Here is an 8,803-nt window from a genome sequence, read left to right on the forward strand (position 1 = left end):
TTTGTAAATATAGACCTTTTTGGCTACTTCCAGCCCCCCTGTCTTATGTAAATGCAACTGTTGCTGCTCCCTGCACCTGGCTTCCTTGTGTTATGGAGATGTACCTTCTCCCAATTTGTAGCCGTGTTTTTCCATGGACTCCAATTCTAAAAATTCCCTAAGCCTGCCTATAATTCCCCTAAAATTCCTGTTTCATTAGCATAATGTTTTATATGTATAAAACTAGAGGCCCGGTGCACAAAATTCATGCACAGGGTGGGGGTGTCCCTCAGTCCAGCCTTCAGCTTTTCTCAATCCGGGACCGCTGACTCCTAACCACTTGCCTGCCTGCCTGATTGCCCCTAACCGCTTGCCTGCCTGGCTGATTTCGCCCCTAAAACTCAAGCTTCTTCTTTTTTTATTTTTAATATCTATATTTTTTCTTTATTTTTTATTTTAAAAGTCAAGCTTCTTGAGAACATGAGGCATTTAACATTATTCCATATTTCTTACAGAGAGCTTAGCATGGTAAACACAGCAAATACTTAATACTTATGGGTTTCTATACAAACACTTTCCAACCAGGAATGTTTTAATAGGCAGTCTCCAAAAACTTGAACTGGAAAACCTAAAAGTAGAGTGCTCAGATTTCAGGCATCAGGTGCTATTTGCAGGATTTCTATCCCAATTAAACTCCAATTCTTAGCTCTCAACAGTCTGGACAAACTGCCCTTCACTGTCTCCAAAGTTTCTTATTTGTCACTATCCCATTTTCCTTTTTTTTTTTTTTTTTTTTGAGTTCAATGTTTTATATCCACCTCAGTATCCATACCATTCAAAACCCACCTGCCAGCCTAGCTGGGCAGGCAGGAGGGGGGTCCATGGCAGCATAGAAAACCGGGGTTCTTGTCCCAAAAGAGGAGAAAATGGGTTTACAGTCAAGGAAACAAAATCAGAACCCAACATGATCAAGGAGAAGCCTTGAAACTGCATTGAGCAGAGGTGCTGTGGGCAGCGGTGCATCTTGGCTGGCCCAGCAGTACCTGCAGCAGCCTGGGTTCCTGGGAAGCCTGGGGTCTGATAGGGCCCAGCTCTTGAGTTATTTTTAATGATTCTGCTTTGCGGGGAGGAGGGCTTCTGGGCAGCAGCTCCATGTAGGGGTAACTAGTACGGGTTTCACTTCAGGGTTTGGAGGGGAAATTGGGTCTGCCCCAAATGTCACAGCTGAGGTTCTTGGAAGTGGCCCAGCGAAGTTCCTTCCTGCCTTCTTCCTGCCCTGACCCCAGGTCTATGGCTTAAAAATTAGGGCACCAGGCTAAGGATGAGCACCCCAGGGGGCTTTGTAAACATGGCAGGTACAGGCAGGGGGAGCTTGGGGGAACTGTAGGAACTGATGGGGACAGCCAGAGCCAGGGGAGGGCAGTGCCCATGGGGAAAGGGGGCATGGGGTGGAGGAGGTATGCTCCTCTAACAAAGACTTAGAGGTACAAAGACTGAGAGAGACAGAGAGGACGGAAATGGGGATAGAAAGAGAGACAGGAAGAGAAAAATGCAGAGAAAGCAAAAGAGAGATTGAGACAGAGAAAGATTCACAAAGAAGAGAGCCAGACAGAAAGATGGAGTCCTGCTCTGTATGAGTCAGTGGGCTGTGGGGGGCGCCCGGGGCCCAGGGCTCGCACGGGATGTGCCAGTGTGACGGTAAGTGCATCGTTGTGTTGCACGAGGGAGGTGTGCTGGTAATGCAGCACCAGCTCCTTCACAGACCCTTACGGGTTGTAGGGCTCCGCCAAACCCAAGCCAGTGGCCGTGCGGTAGATGGCACAGTGCTTGGTATCGCCGTTCGCTCGCCACCACGGAGCAGGCATAGCAGCCCCGCTGGCTGCTCTCATGGATGAGGAAGGTACCATCCCGCTTGCTGTTCAGCATTTCCTCAGCCTGCCTGCGGTTGATCTTGCCCACATACCAGGTTCGTTCCTTATGGTGGGGGCGGTCATCCTCATTCTCCATCAGTGTATACTGGTCTTCAGGCTTATTTGTGATTCTCAACCACTCGTTGATTTTCTTTGCCAGGCGTCTTTCTGGTGAGCTATACCAGCTGCTGGTCTTGGATCTTGCGCAGCTGCATGAGGACTGGCTTCAGGCTGTTCATACTCTTATCGATCTCCCGGTTGTCCAAGGCCTGTGTCCGCAGCTCCTGTTCCAGCTTCATGTGGCTCTCGTGGATCTCGGCGATGCAAGACTTGAGCCTGTTCTGGGTTCAGCAGGATCCTCTGTATCTTTTTCATTGCCCTCACGCCGGAAGCGCTCCAGATACTCCTTGCTGCACTTCTCTTGAGTCTGGCTCTGCTCTTCCAAGATCTTGATGGTCTCATTGAAGGCTTCATCTGCAGTTCCTGGGAGGTGCGTGTGTACTCCTCCTAGAGCTGGTCATTCTCCAGGCTCTTGCCCTCCGCTTCAAACCAAAGTAAGAAAAGAAATGTTTAATTCTGATCTTCCTCGCCGCAAGGCAACAGCAAACCTCAACAGAAATAATTTCCCGCCAGAAGTCACGTCCAAATACTGTGAGACTGAGGACTACAGGGGTGACTGTACACGCGGCAGTCACAGGCTCACATGCTAGCCATAGGCGCCCAGGCGTCCTCCACAATCCCACAATCCCACAATCCTCTGGTCGCATACTTCCGGCTTTTCTAGCTCCTCCTTAAATGGTGTTTCCTTCCGTCACATTGCAAGTCCAGGCCCTCTAGTTGGAGAGGATTTTTCTGTTCTTTGACATTGATGGCTGTTTACTATTTGGAATCAGTGAAGTTCCAGGAGTACTGCCGCTGCCATGAGCATGCCGGTCCTAAGCGCACTCATGAAACAACAGCCCATTCAGTCCACGGCGGCGCCATCCTGGTTCGCAATGAGAAAGGTACTGTGCTGAGTCGTTTTCCAATAGGATCTTCCTCTTCCTTTCCCAGCACACTCCAAACCTACTCTGGCCGACCACCCCAACCCCGCAGACCCTTAAGACCTCCCCCTCTATTCCTTCTACTTTCCCGCTAGGGGCGCCCCTAACCGCTCCCTGGCGGGGGGGGGGGGGGGGGGGGGGGGGGGGGCGGCCAGCCTGGACCAGGGGCCCTGGTGTTCTGGTAGTTATGGTAGCTGGCTTTTTGTATATATAGATGACATACATAGGATTTTGAAGGTTACCAATTATATAGCTTACATTTATCAAAACATTTTAAGATATTTATGACACAGTAAAGAACATGATTCTTTATTCTCACAATAACAAGATTCTGGCAGTGATTCAAAGTCATAATAAAAGTAAAGGATATTTGATATAGCTGCACTAATTGTTAATAGAAAACATATGTGATTTCTATTGATGATCAGTCATGGGTACTGCCAATAGTAGTATGGCTTGGTGCCTATCTTTATAATAAAAGAAATGCTAAGTTTCACTTACTGTTGAATGAAGTGTCCGTTTTTCCCATTTGAGTTCTTGGACCTCTTGAAACCCATGAACCCCAGGAAAAGGACTTCTACAGGACATGCAGATTACAAAACAGATAACCAAGTTGCTTTGAGTAAATAATATTAGAGTCTGCTACAACTTTCATGCTGTAGCAACTAAAGATGGTAGATAGGTTTATTTATTAGATAAAAGATTATGGTTCTGAAAGTGGCTCCTTTTTTGTTGTTGTTGTTTTTTTTTGTTCTCAAGCAACAAATGCAGTATCTAGAATTGGTATTTTTCACAGTTGAGAATCTGGATAAATACTGAAATTTACCTTCTAATGAGACATACTATTCTAGATTGGTTGATTGTATGAAAGGATGAATAATCACTCTACTATTAAGTCAAAAACTTTTTTTCCCAAGAGTGTGCCCAGTACAGATGAGCCCCATGCTCTGTGACCCTCCCCCATGCTTTTTTTTTTTCTTCATTCAGTGATTCTCTACAGTGCCCCCTCTCCTCATCACACTCAGTTACCAGCGGTAATTTCTGTGCATCCTTTAAGACTCCCCCTGATCTCACACTCCTCCCATTCCGTCTCTCCAGGATGTGTTACATGTGTTTTTCATATCGGCTCCCATAGCTATTGTGTATGTCCCTTCTGTCTTTCACATTGCTTTGTAATTACATGTGTGTTTTCAATTTTAGACTGTGAACTGCTTTCCAGCAGGGTCAGTATTAAAACCAGAATTTTAACCAAAACCTCAGCCCACTGCTTAGCACACGTCTTCTCAAATGTTTATGCTAAGCTCTAGGGGTGTAAGGATGTGTAAAGCACAGCACATTCCCTCGAGAAGCTTGTACTCTTGCTGAGAATGGAGATTGTGTGTGTCTGTACATGTACATGCAAGACTAAGAACAGGAAGGGCAACTGGTAGAAAGTACCAGGTGCCAAATGCTAAATAACAAAAGTAATAATATAAGGAAATCTCTATTTGAACAAGGTTTCAGAGAAGAAAGATTTTAATCGGATTTTGGTGGTCACATAAAGCATCCTGGAGGAGGTGAAAACTAAGCTGAAATTAGAGATGTGTAAAAAGTTAAACATTGTGGAGGGATAGGAATGGATCTATGGCATCTCTTTGCCAGGTTTTTCTTCTCCAGTTTGGGGACCTCTAGTTCTTGTAACTGTTTCTTGCATGACATGATTTTTAGAGCTTCTTATTTCCTAGCAGTTTTCTTCTGTGCAATCTCAGTTGTTATTTTTTTGTCAAGATAGGTAATAGAACAGCATGCAGTAATATAGATGTGCTCTGACCAGTTATTTCCTTATCTTTTGATTTGAACACTGTATTTATTGTATTGTCATCTATAATTGTGTCTGATGACTTGATATCCATGGCCATTACTAGGAAAATAAGCAGAAGGTTACCTAAAGCCAAGGATATTTTTCACATAACCTGCCATTAAGAATGTTTTTCAAAAATATATTTTCTTATTGAATTCAGAGAGGAAGGGAGGAGAGAGAGATAGAAACATCAATGATGAGAGAGAATCATTGATTGATTGCCTTCTGTATGCCCCCCATTGGCGATCAAGCCCGTAACCTGGACATGTGCCCTAACCAGGAATCGTACAGTGACCTCCTAGTTCATAGGTCGATGCTCAACCTCTGAGCCACACTGGCAGGGCTGCAAGAATTTTTCCATTTTTGTTCATCCACTTAATAAATCAGTTATCTATTAATTTATTCCACATAAACTTGTTAGACTACTTCTATGTACCTGACATTATTCAATAGAGTGTTGAAGCCCAAAGATGAAATTTTCATGAACTTTTCTTAGGAAAAAGTTTAAATGTAATGAAAAATTAAAAGAATCATACAGTGAATAACCACATTCACACAACCTACAACCTACAATTATCATTTGCCTATATTTACTTTATCACATATCTATTTTCCTATTCATCCCTATATTCGCCCATCAAACCATCTTATATTATGATCCATTTTAAATAAAATGGCAGGTATAAATAATTCATAACACTCCATAAATACGTCAGCACGGGCACCATGAACTAGAGTTCGATATGTTTGTTTGATTGAATTACATTAAAAAACCTTCATAATGCATTTTCCTATGCTATAAAAATAGTGTCTAATTTCAGTTACACTTGTGAGGCTGTTCAAGTCAGGCAAATAAGGTAATGAGAAAATTACTATGGCAGTTACTTATATTTAGATTTTCTAAAAATGAGAGACACCAGTGTATTTTTCCTAAAATTTTAGTGTCATATTTGAAAAGATAAATGATACTGACTTTGAGCGGTAGCTTTATAATCTGATGCAAATCAGCACAATGACCTATCAAGATTTAAGACACATTATCACCCCAGAAATTTTCCTCATGCTCCTTTTATGTGATTTTTAGTTTTTCCATATAAGTTTTGTTTATTGTATTTCAATATTTTAGCCTGCTTATATTATAATTTTGAATCTTAATTTTATTATTTGTATACTATGTATATCATAAAGTTTAATGCCATTCACTTACGATTTCATGTGTACACAAAAGTTGTTGCTTAATGAGGAAGAAATAGTCAAAGTTAGTAGGTAAAATAAAGCCCTAAGATACATAGCTAAAAAGTCCCCTTCAGTTAGCACTTGATACATTAATTATTACCCAACTGTGCTATGCTTTGCAATATCGAAGAAGATAGTACAGGAAACTTCTTAAGAGATTAAATGTATCTAATGAGAGTTAATTACCAAAATAGTCTGATATTACGCATATTCTTTAGGCATTTTAAGTGTATGTGTGGACTCAAGCACTTTATATGTATCCTAATTATTGGTAACTCTGTATATTGTAGAATCATAAAATATCAGACTTGGAAAGAAACTAATACATCATCTGGCCCATTGCTCTAGCAGACGTATTAAATATTAATTTCAAACATCAGAATGAGTGATCTCATTGTTCCTTCCTGTACTTCTCCAGAAATGAGACGTGAGCTCTTTGTAAAGAGGCTCATTTCAGTGAACCGGAATGTGGACACTGGATTATGAGACTTTATCTTTACTATCACATGGCACATAGGTCTGACAGGCATCCAGGGTAAAAGAGAAAAGTGTTATTATTTATGCCCAAGAAGTAGGTGCTGATATTTTAATAATAAAATGTTCTTTTTATGATTGATTTGAGAGAGAGAGAGAGAGAGAAACATCAATTTGTTGCTCCACCTATCGATGCATTCATTGGTTGTCACTTGTATGTGCCCTGACTCAGATCAAACCGCAACCCTGGCATATCTCGACGATGCTCCCCCCAACTGAGCTTCCCGGCCAGGACAATAATAAAATGTTCTTAAAAAAGAACTCTATGCTCATTTTATGACCTAGTGGCTTCTTGTACATGTGTTGTTGAAAGGTTAGTGCCATTATTGGTGCAAAGTATTGTATTTTTAATAAAAGCAAATAATTATTAAAGTGTTTCCTAAGATTTTACATCTTATACCTTTTATTTTAATTTAATATGATTTAATTTTTTTGTTACTCCTCACCAGAGGATATGTTTCCCATTAATTTTAGTGAGAGTGGAAGGGAAAGGAGGGTTAAGGAAAGTGAGAGAGAGAGAGAGAGAGAGAGAGAGAGAGAGAGAGAGAGAGAGAGAGAGAGAGATTGGTTGCCTCCTGCATGCCATTCGCCTCACCGGATCAGGGGCCGGGGAATGAACCCAAAACCCAGGTATGTGTTCTTGACCAGGAATCAAACCTGCCACCCTTGGGGGCAATGCTCTACCACTGAGCCACACCTGCCAGGGCTAGACATTGTTTTGCTTAGCACAGCAAACTGCATTGTGAAGGTTTGGCACACAGCTCTTATAAAGTGGTTCATACAAGAGATTTACAATTTAAATCGTGCCCAGTAATTTTTCTTGGAAATAAATAAAGGCTTATTGCATTTAAACAGTAAATACTACTTAAAGTAAGGAACCACATGCCACTTCATTGATCAGTTTTATGAATAAAGTTGTGTCACTAGATTGGAAAGGCATCATGTGACTGAACTGAAACAAGCCTAAGGCTACATTAGACCACAGCTGAAATTCAGCATGTTTAATTTGTTGTAGCCTGCAGCCCAGCAACTTGATCTTTTGTCACCGTATGCTCTAAAAGAGACCATATATCTCTCATGCACTTATGTCAAGAAAAGCACCACAACCTACTTATCATACTTGCAAAACACTTAAGAAAACAAGGCAAATTGCCCCAGAGTTATTCGGCGTTTGGTAAGGGTTTTATTATTGCAATCAATTACAATGTTGTCAAACCTGACAAATTGAAGTTCCTAAATAACGGTTCATAACCGGGTCTCTTAGAACCAACAGGATAATGCACTTCTGGCCCTTGCTTATTTTCGTATACTGTTTTGAGAATCATTTGCAAAGTTGTTAAGTAGGCAAATTGTAACATAAGAAGACCATATAGAAAGTTAACATATTTTAAAGGTAATGTAATCTCATAAAGGATAGCAGAAATATTTTAAGATAAAACGTACAGATAATACAATAAAACCAATGCAATAGGATGCATTCAATCACTTATTTTAATAAAAGCTAATTAAAATATAATTTCTTGCTATTTTCCTGTAACCCATGCTATTGTGTTGACTGAATAGAGTCACTGATTATTTAAATTGTTGAAATGGTCACAGCAACATGTAGGTCTGAATATAAAAATGCCAAGTTATTTTTTCTAGTACATTCTGAGCTTTAAGTGTTTCAGAATTATGTGTTACTTCAGATCTTCATCTTCTTAACACTTGGAGGAGTGAGTAGCCCTCTTTTGTTGGGATGATGTGACATCTTGTGTATTTTGCTTACCCCAGCACTTCCTGGAATGATACAGCATTACATATACATTCTTCTTTTGAAGGTGAAAAGCACCATAACAGAGCTAATGTCTTATTCATCACTGTATTCTCACACCATACTAACACAGTATTAGAACTGTGGTAAGTCCTCAGTGAAGTAGAAGGAAGGAATAAATGAATGAATGAAAATAGGGGGTATGTGTGATAAACAGATTAAATCTCCATATTTGTCCACTCTTCTCTGTACTGATTCCCAGGGTCCAGGGCTGTGCTGGTAAATGTTTATTTAACAACTGGTTCTCAGAAACAAATAAAGAAATAAACAACCTTCTAATTTTTAGCCCTTGCTGATTTGCATGGTGTAAATATACCTATCATGGCGGATTTCAGACTGCCAATCTGATGTCACTGAATTCAGAGCTGAGAAGAGATCAGTTCTCATGAGCCAGCACAGGCTGGCTGCAGCACACCACTGTCCCTGTCTTCTGCAATGTGTATTTACA

General features: G+C 41.0%; 1 pseudogene across 1 annotated transcript; it reads right to left on the bottom strand.

The window, feature by feature from the left end:
* Window positions 1–1,568: 1,568 nt before the first annotated feature.
* On the bottom strand, window positions 1,569–3,520 carry LOC308248318 (phosphatidylinositol 3-kinase regulatory subunit beta-like; annotated as a pseudogene). The gene is made up of 2 exons: window positions 3,434–3,520; window positions 1,569–2,396 (listed from the first exon to the last, which is right to left on the bottom strand). The product of its transcript is annotated as a phosphatidylinositol 3-kinase regulatory subunit beta-like (transcript).
* Between the last annotated feature and the right edge of the window lie 5,283 nt (window positions 3,521–8,803).

This window comes from Plecotus auritus, assembly GCF_963455305.1.
Source record: "Plecotus auritus genome assembly, chromosome: 5".
NCBI classification, from domain to species: Eukaryota; Metazoa; Chordata; class Mammalia; order Chiroptera; family Vespertilionidae; genus Plecotus; species Plecotus auritus.